This window comes from Homalodisca vitripennis, chromosome X, assembly GCF_021130785.1.
Source record: "Homalodisca vitripennis isolate AUS2020 chromosome X, UT_GWSS_2.1, whole genome shotgun sequence".
Lineage (NCBI taxonomy): Eukaryota > Metazoa > Arthropoda > Insecta > Hemiptera > Cicadellidae > Homalodisca > Homalodisca vitripennis.
The window spans coordinates 139571426-139584786 of NC_060215.1; the positions used below are offsets into that span (position 1 = coordinate 139571426).

Consider the following 13361-nt stretch of genomic DNA (forward strand, 5'->3'; position numbering starts at 1 on the left):
GAACTTGTATCATTGTTAAACAAATGGAGTGTAAAAGTTCCAGATCTCTTCCAGGTACTCCTTCAACCCATAAAACCAACGGTGCCCTGACAGTTATAGTTAAACCGGTTCATCTCACTCTAGCGGTCACGTGGTACAGGCCCTCGCATTCAAGCATACGTTTTTGTTGTCAGTAGTTTCTTGTGGTGGAGTTAATAAAATTTTAACGAGTACTTTGTTCAGTGAAAATAAATTTTGTTAAACAAGGCAGCATGCCCTACCCTATTTATGTCTCTCTTCTTCAGGTTCATTGAGTTTGGAAATCAATTGTAGAAATCGAATCAATAGCAAAAACTTTAGCTATATATAAAAAAAACAATGTTTTCAAAATGCCTCTTTTCCAAATTATTTAAAGTTCGCAGAAGTCAAACCTCTTCATAAAAAGGGAGGTAGAGTAAATCCTGATAATTATAGACCGGTTTCAGTCTGCCATCGTTATCTAAAATTTTTGAAAAATCAGCTTTAAATCAAACATCAGCATGTTTAGAAAAAAATAATATTTTAGCTTCTGAACAATCAATAGAAAAGGGAAGAGTAAAATGATTGCATTATCTAAATTTATTGACGAAGTGGGTGTGTTTTGTAAATGTGTGCCCACGGCTCGTGTGGACATTAACCGCTTTTCTTGTCATTGGTTGTGATGCTATTAATAAAAACGTCTATCATCTTTATCTTCTCTTAGGTTACTGACGAGTTTTAGTTCTGTATTTATCAGCAAAAATGTGTTTTTACGCCGGTGAAGACTCTAATATTTGGGATATTACAAAAGTTAATAAGTCACGTATAATACATTTCAATAATACTTACATTTATCGCTTTGCAGGGCCAAGTATTGTGGGGGGTTGTAGGAAAATAACACAGAAAAGGGGGAAAGTTGTATTTATGTCGTTATGCATTAGTAACATAAGGTAAGACATCAAATATTTCAGGAAATTTATTTTAAGGTTCTTTGCATACTTTTTTGTATTAGCCTATAGTTGTTTACCTCAGTTTAAAAGACTGATACTTAAAAATTATTTTTTTCTAAAACAATTTGCATTTTACATAAAAGGTATTGTATTGACATTGGGGAGGGGTGAGTTGCTTTTTGCATTCGTTACAGTTTCTCCGCTAATAACAAATAATTTTTTGAGCCAATGTGTATTGGAAAATTTCAAACAGGCAGTATACATACTACTGTTGAACAAAGTGAGGAGTTTTTAGTGGTAAACGCAATTAACTTTGAAGTAGATTATTGTGTATTCAATTTGATATTTAGGATTTTTAAAATACCACATCACGTTATACAAATTATATACATCCCAAAATCTACTTAAGTCTCCTTCTCGTGTCGGCCTTCTACACTAAAACCATTTAAAGTTTACCTTTCGATACTGCACTAGTTGGCAAAACATTGCAAAGATGTCAAATTGATCCTCTGCCGTTCACATCTTAAAATCTACTTAAATCTCTTTCACGTGTTGACCTTATACACCAAAACCATTTAAATTTTACCTTTGGATACTGCACTAATGGCAACACTGCAAGGATATCAGTCATAATATTTTCACTTTCACCTTCCAAAATCTACTTCTGTTTCTTTAACTTATCGCCTACTTTCCAAAATTCGCTTTTGATACCTGCGCCATTTTAAATCCACCTTCCAGCCACAAGGTACCTTAGAGAAAGATGGAACGGATCTATTGTATGTAGAAAGGCAATATCTAATTTTTTCTCCTATTCAATATTTTTGTAGCGTAGTAGAAAGCGTTCCTACATTTTACGACTAAATAACTGCAGCCTATTTTGAATGAAAAGAAGCTAACTTCACTTCTTACCAACCCTACTAGGGAATTTTATTAACATACAATGAGTAACTGTGCTGTATTAATTTTTTAGTTCAGCTGACTGAAATGTGTAGTGAATAAATTTGTTCTAATCGCTAGTCGTTTTTGTTCATAAAATACTCATTTTGGCATGTAATACTCATTTGCATGCCACATTAGGATCTCTTTAGAAAGTGACTACCATAAAAGTATTGTTTTGTATTCAGTATTTTGTAGCGTAAGATGTCAGGTTTCTAGCACGATATGTTTTTGGACAAAATTCTCTCTCACAACGGCATTAAATCATGTTATTATATCGTACAAGATGATCTAAATACAGCGTAAAATAATACTTGAAAAATAATACAGTGTAACTACACATTGAACTAATTTACTGTTTTAAAATAAACGTTTACTAATTTAAATTAGACGTCACTCAAAACCTACCGATGTTTTAGACTGGTATATTTCAACCAAATTTCACGATTAAACTGTATTTCTATTGATTATTAATATGTAAGGAAAATTTTAGTTCAATTTTATCACGTTTTCCCTCTGATTTCCTACTTACGTTTAGTTGGGATACAAACGAAACCCTGAGCAGTCAAGCAAGAATAATACACTAATTTTAGAAGATAAAAAGATATTGTTACCCTTTATTTTATCGTAAATTACAATTGTGACACCTTAATTGTAATCCTTGTTGTGTAGCTTCAACTACAACAGTACCAGGATAGCTAATTGTTGGAGTTTCTGTACTTAATAATCGCTGTTTGCATAAAAGAAAAAACAAAAAAAAACTATTTGGAAAGATGGAAGAATTTTTAGAAAAAGAAGTTTGCAAAGAATGCTTCAGTGTATTCCAAAAATAAACATCTTAATAGAATGATACGAACAAATGCCTGTAAACATAAAGACGAATTTTCGTTTATTCCCAGAGTTCATCTTATTAGTTTTATTGAATGTGGTACATAGTAATATATGATTTCGACAGGATGACAGTAATAGAGGGTAATAATAGTTAAGAGTATCTCTAACCCCTATCTTGCCCATCCTGAATATTCTTTCACTCCTGAAGCAGCTGAATGCTCATTTTAGGAGTAAGTGCAATGAGAAGTTTCTCATATTCTTGCCACAAGTGAACATTGACTAGGCAGGCTGGCTGCTTGGAAGGACATATGCTCAGCTGTCACATTCCAAAGAAGTAGCCACGCTCATCGTTGCTTGACTCGTTCATCTAGGAAACCAATAGACGCAGCCATTGACAAAATTCGGTTCAACATAAAAAGAACATCCTTATGAAATGGTGATTAGTTCCCTGTGAGATCTTCATTTGATAAATGTCAGGTGTTGATGCGATGTCTATAATAATTCACACAAAGTTAGCTAGCCATTAGGTATTAGATAGCTAATTGCGCAGTGTAGTGGGTTATAACGGTTATCGCAAGATAACCAGATCAAGCAACGTCGAGTTTGGCTGCTGCTTGGATAGATAACCGCTGAGCGATCCTGTCCTTGCAGCAGCCTCCCTGCCCGGCCATTGATTGTGGTTCGGAAGTCACTTTAAACCGTTGGTCCCCAGGTTAAGTGTTAGAGAAGACTTCTTAGCCCTAACTTCGCCTGGTAAAATAAGACATTTGTGCTTTACTTTACTTTATCTCCATTCAACCAAAACAATAAAGCAAATATTCTAGAAATATCAGGAAATCCCGAAGATGCTGGTGAGGAACAAAGATGGCAATGGTTCTCAGTTAACACATTTGGAAATATAGTAAAGTCGCATAATCAGATGTTTAATGGTTAAAGAGATCGATGTTAGTTTCCGTCTACAGTTTAGGTCCGTATAAAACGGCCAGTAAAGTATACCCACAGACCGATTCGCTTCGCCCTGCCACCGCCGCGCCGCTATGCTTTCCCTCTGGAGCGCGGCACAGCTCAGAGCGGCGCGGCGCCACGCTGCCCGACCAGTAAACATGTGCTGTGGGACAATACAGTCTGTAGATAGGGAAAGCATGCTGATTGAGTTTTCCCGCGGTTGACCCATTTTCTTCCCGCACGTCGCGTACCGTCGTCGTAACTCCTGTAAGCTTTCTCTCCTTAAGGATCGCAAATTCCTCAGATTTTTTGAATCTATAGCAGTTTTTTTGTTCTATCAGGTCAAGAAGCTTATAAATTGCACTTAGACCTATAAGAACTTTAGCGCTGCTTCCGGAGTGACAGGATGGGTAAGGTTAGGGGGTAGGGGCCGCCTCCTATCAAGATCCACGAGGAAGAATTAGGGCACTAAATCTCAAAGAGTCTCAAAGAAGAAGAGAAGGCCAGCTCTGAACCAGCCTCTCCAGTCAAAGTAGGCAGGGGGTGGCAGACCCTTGTTGAGGCTAGCAAGAACCTCTGAGGTTAGGGAGCAAACCCCATCAACTCCAACAGTCATCTCCCGCAATAGACTAGACCCAGCACTTGGTGGCGAGTGCTTTTAAGTGACGCATCGGTTTTTGCTGTGCCCAGGGGTGGGTTCAACTGGAAGGTATAAACCAGCCAGAAGTGATCTCTGCTGGGTGACACACTGTTTTCCCTTCAGAACGAATAAATCTTTCGCCTTTTACAAAACACTTTAAAAACTATTTTCAAGTCATCTGTGAACATCAGGACCAGGGCAGAGAGATTACATAATAAATCAGCAATACAAATATTGAACAAGAAAGGACCGAGATGGGTACATTATGGAACCTCAGATGCACACGTAAACTCGTTAGATAATCTGAATTCGTGATGTAAGATGAGAACATGTGTGAGGTTGGATGTGGAATACAAATCATATGAACCTTTTAAAATCTGAGAGTCATCATGACTATCAATACCTCAAGGACAAAATCAAACAGTTACAATAACTATATACTGCGTGAAACCGCTATTGTTGAATACAATGTGTCAATGAGACATAGTACGTGCTCCATTTACTTCACACATTGACCACACTAGGCCATTCACTCACACACATTCATTCGAATAACATAAGTGGCCACATAAGTGGTCCAGTTCGGGTTTACTCGATCTTAAGTTGTGAAATTGTAACTTCCTTGCCGAGTAAATAGCCACTGAAGCTTATCAACTATTCAAATGGCTTGGGGGCTAGTACACCGTTAAATGTCAAAAATTTCATTATTTATTTTTTCATTATAATTGTTTACTAGTTTGTTCTGATCAATGCAGTAAAAACATTATGATGATATCTTGATTTTTAGCTGAATTATGACAAAAAAACGAAATCAATACATGACGCTTTTTGTACAACATCCAAATCTTGTACACTCCTCTTGTTTTTAGATTTCGTTTTCATACAGTATTCATTGATAGTAGGTAGTGTTTTGCTTTACAATCTGTGATTTGTTTTCTTATTTCTATTTTACAGGCCTATGGCTTTGGTTCAATGTATTGTTTGTTTACATTACTTGAGTGAAGAGTAGTGTCAACATTTACGTTTTCAGTGTCAAGTAATCGAAAATATATTGACAGACTCTGTGATTGACCAACTAGGTGTGTACTTTGGTAATTCTATTAGAGCCAATCCCAATGACTTGGTATCAATGAGAAGGGCTGTTTGGGCAGTATGGAACCACAAGGCCAGTTCGGATGAGAAACCACTTCACCATTTTTGTCCGACTGGCCCAGAATCTTGGTGTAAGTACCAGCAGACTATATCTAATGACTCAATAACAACTTTTAAACATAAAAATACAATACCATGCCCTATAATGGATTCCATTAAACCAATATTCGTAGATCTGACAAAGCCTGAAATTTTTAGAAGATGTTTAAAAGGAAAGACCCAAAACGCTAACGAGTCATACAACAATGTGCTTTGGAACATCTGCCCTAAAAAAGGTTTTGCTGGAAGAACAGTTTTAAATATTGCAGCACATGAAACATCTTTGATTTATAATGAAGGGCATTTAGGTAGCTTAAAGGTTCTTATTCATTTATCCATGACTCCGGGGACTTTCTGTGAAGAATTGTTAGATAATGTTGATGAGATCCGTGTGCGCGCATTGCTAAAGAAAGTTGAAAATCAAAGTTTGCAAGCCAGAAGAGCCAGAAGGAGATAGAGACTAGACCAGCAAAGGAGATTTTAAAAAGTAGAAGGTGTAACATATGCAGCAGGGTCTTTTTAATGTAAGATAAAACATCATTTTTAATAGTTTAACTTTAACGGTGGTTTTCCGAAAGTTACTTTTTTGCCTACTATTTACATGATTTCTCAAAAAGTATTCACGATATCCTTACCAAATTTTCAGGGGAAGTTTATAACATCATTAGCTATAGCATGAACTAGGATTTTCAGAAATGAATCAATATAACTCAATTTATTAAGGTAAATAAATGTTTTTTTTAATAAATTATGTTTATTTTGTAATTTATATTTTTTTTATTATTTATTTTAACATTAGACCAATATCCCTAGTTCATGCCATAGCCCTAGGTCTAAAAAACAGAATGATACCAAATTTATGTGTGAAACTTTAATTTGAGCGTTACAATTATGTTAATAAGTAAGCTACGTAAAAAAAAAGTTTATAACTCAGTAATAGAATAAAATATTGTATTAAAAATAATTTTAAAATAAACGGAAGTATATATCTAACTTGCCCACAAAATTTCATATGTGTAGGTATATCAGTAGTTGCACAAGAAATAAATTTGTAAATTCAAGCGGAAAGGTGTACTACCCCCCTTAACAAGAGTCGTATCATCTACATAATGTTCTAGTTGCCTCTGGTTTAGTGATGATCCAATCTCAGTCATGTATGTAAAACAGAAAAGGACTGAGTATTGATCCCTCAAGAACACCATACTTCAGTTCTTCTGTTTTATGAAATGAGATCTTGAAGCATTGGTGAGTTATATTATACAGTCATCAGTTTTTGGTTTGATAGCATGAAAAATGGTCCCAGCTAGCGTTACGGTACTCCAATTTTCGGAATTAATTCGATAAATTAAAGATTTTGGAATGTTCAAGAGACACGCTTAAACGTGTGTTCCTTCTACCCTCCACAGCTTCCAAAATCCTGGCAACGAATTTCACTATTGTCAGTTGTAGAAATCAATGTCTGGTCTGAAATCAAACAGGCTGTTGAGCATAAAACTGTGCGGCTCAAAGAGTTTTGAAATTTAAATGAGACGGTAAATTTCCCAGAATTGGGATGATTCGTGTAATGATTCTGAACTTATTACGAGCATAATCCTTTTCTATTTAAAGGTTGTAAAGATCGTTTTAGATATTACAAAAATTACTAGTTCTAAGCTAAGAATATGCGATTAGAGTCTGTTATATGTACAAAGCGTGTATTTCCTCCATCACTTGTACATTCAGTATTAAGTGGTCAGCCTTTCGAACCTTGTATCAGACCATTACGTTTGTCATCTTACTTTCTGCAAAAATCTAGTCAACGTTATAAATTGTTATTATGTGGTCGACTAGACATAGTTAATACTATTCTAGATTCTACATACTTAATACTAGTTAAAACCTACTTATAAAGAGAGTTGATCAAGTGTTGTATTGACATGTCCAGATCGGCTGTTGCCCTTGTCTTTAGTATTGTCATTGTATTCATCCCCTATCTGTTTTGAGCACGCATTTGTAAATACAATAGATGGTTGTGTCCAAAATGTAAACCAGACAAATTCAAAAATTTTGAACTGTTAAGTACTGCATTGTTTTGACTGCATGTCTTAACTTTTTCGAAACTTGACAGTTTCCAAGTTTGAGCGTTAACGTCATTACCTCCTTAACAAACCATAAGTGAAACAAGAATATCGTAAGAAGATCGTAAGAGTGGGAATTCTTTTGGTTTCAGTTTCTTTCAGTTATATTTTATATAAATATTGTGAAAATGTATAACCTTATCTTCAGCCGTTCTACCAAAAGTGAGCCTAATTTAAAAAAATGTCCTATTTTTAATTTCCTCGTGGGGTTATAAAAACAAAGTTTCAACTTTTCCTACCTTTATTCTAGATGTCTTAAGAGGACGCAGTACCCTTCGACGATCCGTGAGTTTAGTTCTATATAACCTTCTAGCAGTTACCCGCGGCTTCGCAAGCGATTTCGCAGATTTGGCACATGTATGAGCACTTCTGGTTCGAGTAAATTATATTTTGCGACACTAATGTTAAGTTTTTCTTCTTCCCATGATCAATAAAATGTTTTATAACATATATTTATGGTCATTTTAATTACTCCGGTATTAATGTTTTTTGTTTCAAAGCTGATTTTGCCTCTCTCCTGACCTAGAAAACTTATATACATGGTACATATACAGCTCTGATAATCCTACTTATGTCAAGGGCAGTTTAGATAGGTTTCATAACTATTTTTAATTTTATAGTAAAATTTAGACAAAATTTTCTCTTATAAAAGCAATGCTAGCAGTTACCCGCTGCTTTGCATGCAATTTAGTAGGCGATGTACTTTTATAAACACATTTGACAATCTCATTCAATTAATATTGCAGAAATTACCAAGATCGGATATTTCGTTATTTTAAAGACCAGTGGAGCGTAGCCCTAAAGGATTTACGAAATAAGAATATGTCTATGTTCATCATATAGACCTTAGGAATGTCCATGTAAAATTTCAGTACAACATGTTGAATAGTTGTAGCGTGAAAGCGTAACAAACTTACTTTCGCATTCTTTATTTTATTAGGATTATAATTTCAAACGGTTCTCCTGACACGCCTAAGCGAGATAATTTTACGAAACTAAATGTATTGTGAAGCTTGTGTTTGTAAAAATGGAACATTAGGGCGACCGTTTGAAATTAATATTGGACATATGGGATTAAACTCAATATAGTCTAGGGGTACTGCTCCCTGCGGATGTATTTTATTTATTTTTTTTAGAGGCCGATCCCCTTTTAATCCGTATCCTGACCTTCCTCATGGACCATTAGTCCGTGCGAGGATCATACCAAATAGAAAAAAGTTAGTAAATACAGTTCAAGGACGATGGTACTGATAAAAAGAGTTACAGTCACAGGATAGATTTGAACCTGAACTATTTCTAGCTCTTGTCCAAAAGTCCTAAGTCTCAGACAGCTTGGTCATCGGCACTCCCAAACCGACCGAAAGTAAATTAACCGAATGAAAATCGATTAAACTACTCTTAAAAGCCACCTTTAAGATGTACTTTCATGATTGAAATTTATTTAATTTTTCCAAGGACTTTTAAGAGTTAACTATGGCGTTGTGTCAAATTCGGAGAAGAGAGTGTTTACCCTGGGATATGAAATTCTGCAATCCAAGGTTTTACTCAATAACATGAGAAAAAGTTAAGTGAACATAACATTTTCTTATTAATTTGTGGAATATTCACATATATACTTAATACGAGTATAAGAACTATATAAATTGTTGCTTCTGTATAAATCCATCCTCCTTATATTTTGGTAGTATTCCCATTAACGATTTCATTAACTTTGGTGCAAACATTTTTTACAAGACAAAACTGTTTGTTTCAGATATTGGATATACGCAATCCTCTTAATAAAGATTCGACCCTAAGAGTTATGGAATAGCTAAGCAAGGTAAGCAGTTTATAATAAATGCTTATAATTATATTAACCTAAAGCCAAGACAAATAGTTACTATTATGGCTGACTTGATGGTTTTTTATTGGTCTAACTGATAATATTTGAACTGAATATGATAAACTAACCAAATAAATAATAATGATTTATGCGTATACCCGTGGTTAAAATAAAAACGTAAAAAGACTCGCTCACATATCCAAAAACATCAGTAACACTTCATATTTCATGATTTGCAATCTGATCTCTTCCCCTACCCCTATGAATAGGGTTAGTTATTTACGTGAAAAAGAGATCAGATTGCAGATCTCGAAACGTAGTGTTAGTGATTTATTTGTATCACTGAACAATGGCAAATGTCAGTAAAATCCTGTTTTCTTCACAATCCTTCCATCGTAAAAACAAACTTCAAATAAAGAGCACATATCCAAGTCTATTTTTGTTTTGATTAATTTAAGAGCATTGAAGTGTCTTGTAATATATTTTAATGAAACATTCAAGATATTTAAATGATACATTTATACATTTGTGTTTCTAATGATAAGTGCCGCATTTGTGTTTGATGGATTATAGAATAGTTAATCAAACGATTGAGGTCGATGTGTACGTTTTGTAATAGTGACTGAATTGAGTTCTTTTATTTTTCTTAGTCACTTAATATTAATTTGTATCAGTCTAATAAATATACAAGTATTGTCTGAAATATATACAAGCCTATAAATACTTGAATAAGAGTTTTTTCATAAATATACTAAACGTAGGGCTATTCTCTTCAAAGACAGATTGTCTGAAAAAATCATAAATGGTTGACCGGTCACAAGGCAGTATCCACTGGCTACTCTCGGGTGGCAGTTTTATATCTATCTAATTTTTTCGTGAAGAATAATATTATGGTCATGTTATTATACTAGAATGGAACGACTGCAGCTTTATCTGTACTTATCAACAGCTTGTTTTATTCATACTAAATTTAAATACACGGTTTATTACCGACAGAATGAGCTGTACGATTTGCGTAAAAGGTTAAATCGATGTTTTGGAAACAAATGTTTAATATGAATGTTGAGTTCAACTCCAGTTCACCTTCCTCTCAATGGAAGCTGTTACAGACTTTGACTCCTGGAATCTGGAGCCTCGTCTTCTGAAGAGATCGAATAAAGTCTACGAAGAAAGCTCAAAACGAAAATTTCACATCGTTTCGACAACAGAGACACATAGATTACAAAATATTAAATATAGTGTAATCTAGGTGTTGTGGCATTCAATGAGACATTCTCATTGTCTCATCAGGTGCACAAAGGTGTATTCTGACACAATCTCTAAACACGGTGGAGCAACCGAGTTTTCTAACTGTGTCCAGATTCCAGGAGTCAGTTCTGTAATAGCATCAGATTCCCGACGCATTTAGAGGAATGTGAACTTGACATTCATATTAAATCAATCCTCCCCACCATAACTACGTCATGAGTACATTTTTAATTTGATGCATACGTTGCAAGTAAATATTCTCCTAGACTTTTTGTAGTTCATTACTTTGCTCGTTATAATCTTTTATAGCCTTCTAAAATCCCACGTGGCATCTACCATCATGTCTCCTGAGTATCAGATTGGTTGAATGTGCCTGGACTTTGCTATAACTAACGGCAAAGTGACTCAGTCATCCAGTAGCAAAAATATAGAAACTTTGGACATTACTGGTTATCTTATCAAGACGTTTACTTACTGGGTCATGCTCCAAATGTAGGACATGAATTAACTCGAATACCATATCTTCCTCTTTTAACCAGAGCACACATTTAGATCTTCTTATGTCACATGTAATATGTGACAATTAAAACTCGAGAAATATTTTGACCTTTCTGAGTAAAATCCTAGACATAATTTTACTGATATTACAAGTATATCTTTTTAGTAATCATTGATAAATATATAAAATTCCCCAAAAAATAGGATTCTGGGACAGCTCAAGTTGCGAGTGACTAACTGTGTAGAAGTTGAGCTAACAAATACACGTTCGCTTGAAGGTGTCAGAACGCCGGATACGGATACCGCTTCACATAATGCTAATAGTGACTGACCATCACACTGCTCCATATCATGTGAGCTGGAGCTTTCTCCACTAGGGAACGTCATGTCACGTCAACATGGACCGAATCCAGCCGAGCGTTCCCAGAAGGCACTAAAACACTGCATCGTAAATACTGCAAAATTTGCCTATACCTCTGCAAAAACAGATTTTATAATGTTATCTCCTAGTGTTATAGTTGGACCCAAACTTGATTTTTTGTATATCTCTTTGTCCCACTAACGATACCTCCTGCATTTATGTCTTAATTTTTGACGATGAAAGCAATTTTTATGACTGGATACTATAACCCAATCGTAATGTATTCATTTTTAGCTGCAAAAAGACACCAAAGTCCGTGGATGGTACTTTAAAATGGTACAAGCAGACGAAGGCACTCAACCGTTTAAAATACAATTTGAATACAGCATATGACCATGTGGAAACATTTTAGTGGAATACTCATTAAGGTCTACTTTTTAAATTTAAGAGGAGTACTCCTAAATTTGATTGATTTGATTTTTTTAATTGCATGCAGTTTTTGTACCATGTGAAAGCTAATCAGTACATTCTTCCTTACCAAATCTGTCTGTTCTGTCAACTTTATGTTATATCCTGGAAGCCCAGGTCTTTAGTTTGCACAAGTTCATATCAACTCCACCAGATTCGAAAGTTATGATGGTTTTCGTATATTAATTTTTACAATCCCTTTAAGCTTATCCAGTATTGTTTCCTTAAGTGTACTCCTTAATAAAATTGGAAAATAAACAAGGGGGATTCTTTAATGGCAATCTGGCACTTTACTTATATGTACTAACATTTCTGTCAACGAAAACGCAAATTACCGAACGACTAGACTGGAATAAGAGGTTTGTATGGCAACAAATAAATAATGATTCTCTTTTTAACTCCCCAAAGAACGCCGTTAATCGGAAAAGAACGCGATAATCAGAGTACCTGACCGCTACGGTTGACCTCCAAGATTCGGCGTGGTGTTTTTATGATCTCAGCTCGATACTCTGGACAAAACAAATGCTTCGTCTTTGTGTACTCTGCAGTATTGGCCGTGTCAAAAACATTGTAATTGGTCAGATGGATGGGCTGTAAGAGCGAGTTGTTCACGGTTAGACCCACCGGTTGCTTCCTTACCGGAAACATTTATTAGAGGCTGGAGTTTCTTCAGAAATCGGTATTTGTGCCTTCCGTGAGGTGTTGGTGGCAATTTCGTTAATTTACGCCTCCACTTCCGTCAGCGCAACGGCAGGATGTAAGGTTAGGACATCATCCTGCATCCTGCGCTTGGCGTCCTGGACTTGCCCCAGATGCGAGCCTCTCTGTCTGATTTATGGATATCTGTAATTAGGATTTATGATCAGTGGACGGTTTGATCTATTTCCAGCCAGTAACAGGATCACCAGGCGTGTAGGTCGCTTACCTATTACATAGTTATTCAATGAAATGAGCTCAAGGAATAGAAGTATTTTAGGCAGCATATTCCTTGTAGTGTGTGCACTACTTTTACGCTATATAGTAATCCTTGTGGCCACAAAGCAAATTAGAATATGGTCCACTTTATTTGAAATATCACAAATTTTATTTGGAATTTATTCTTTAACTCTTCTTATTAATGTAATTCCAACTTTATAATCATAAAAGTAAGAATAATATTTTCCAAAAATATATGCCTGCGTTTATTAATTATTATAAAATTTTCAGATTGACACATAGCTGTGAAACCATTAATACAGTTTATCAAAAACCTTCTTCCAAAGCAGGACCTTCTTTCTGAGAGATATGAGAACAGTCCAGCTTATATTTGAATACTAAAGACTTACACGCAACTATACACAAATCGTACATGATATAA

General features: G+C 35.2%; 1 protein-coding gene across 1 annotated transcript in view; it reads left to right on the forward strand.

The window, feature by feature from the left end:
- Positions 1-13361, forward strand: part of LOC124369913 — a 119379-nt gene that overhangs the window by 23883 nt on the left and 82135 nt on the right. Inside the window, exon 2 of the mRNA XM_046828089.1 lies at positions 9361-9426. The gene's annotated coding sequence lies outside the window, so the exon portion shown is untranslated. The remainder of the gene's footprint in view (positions 1-9360; positions 9427-13361) is intronic.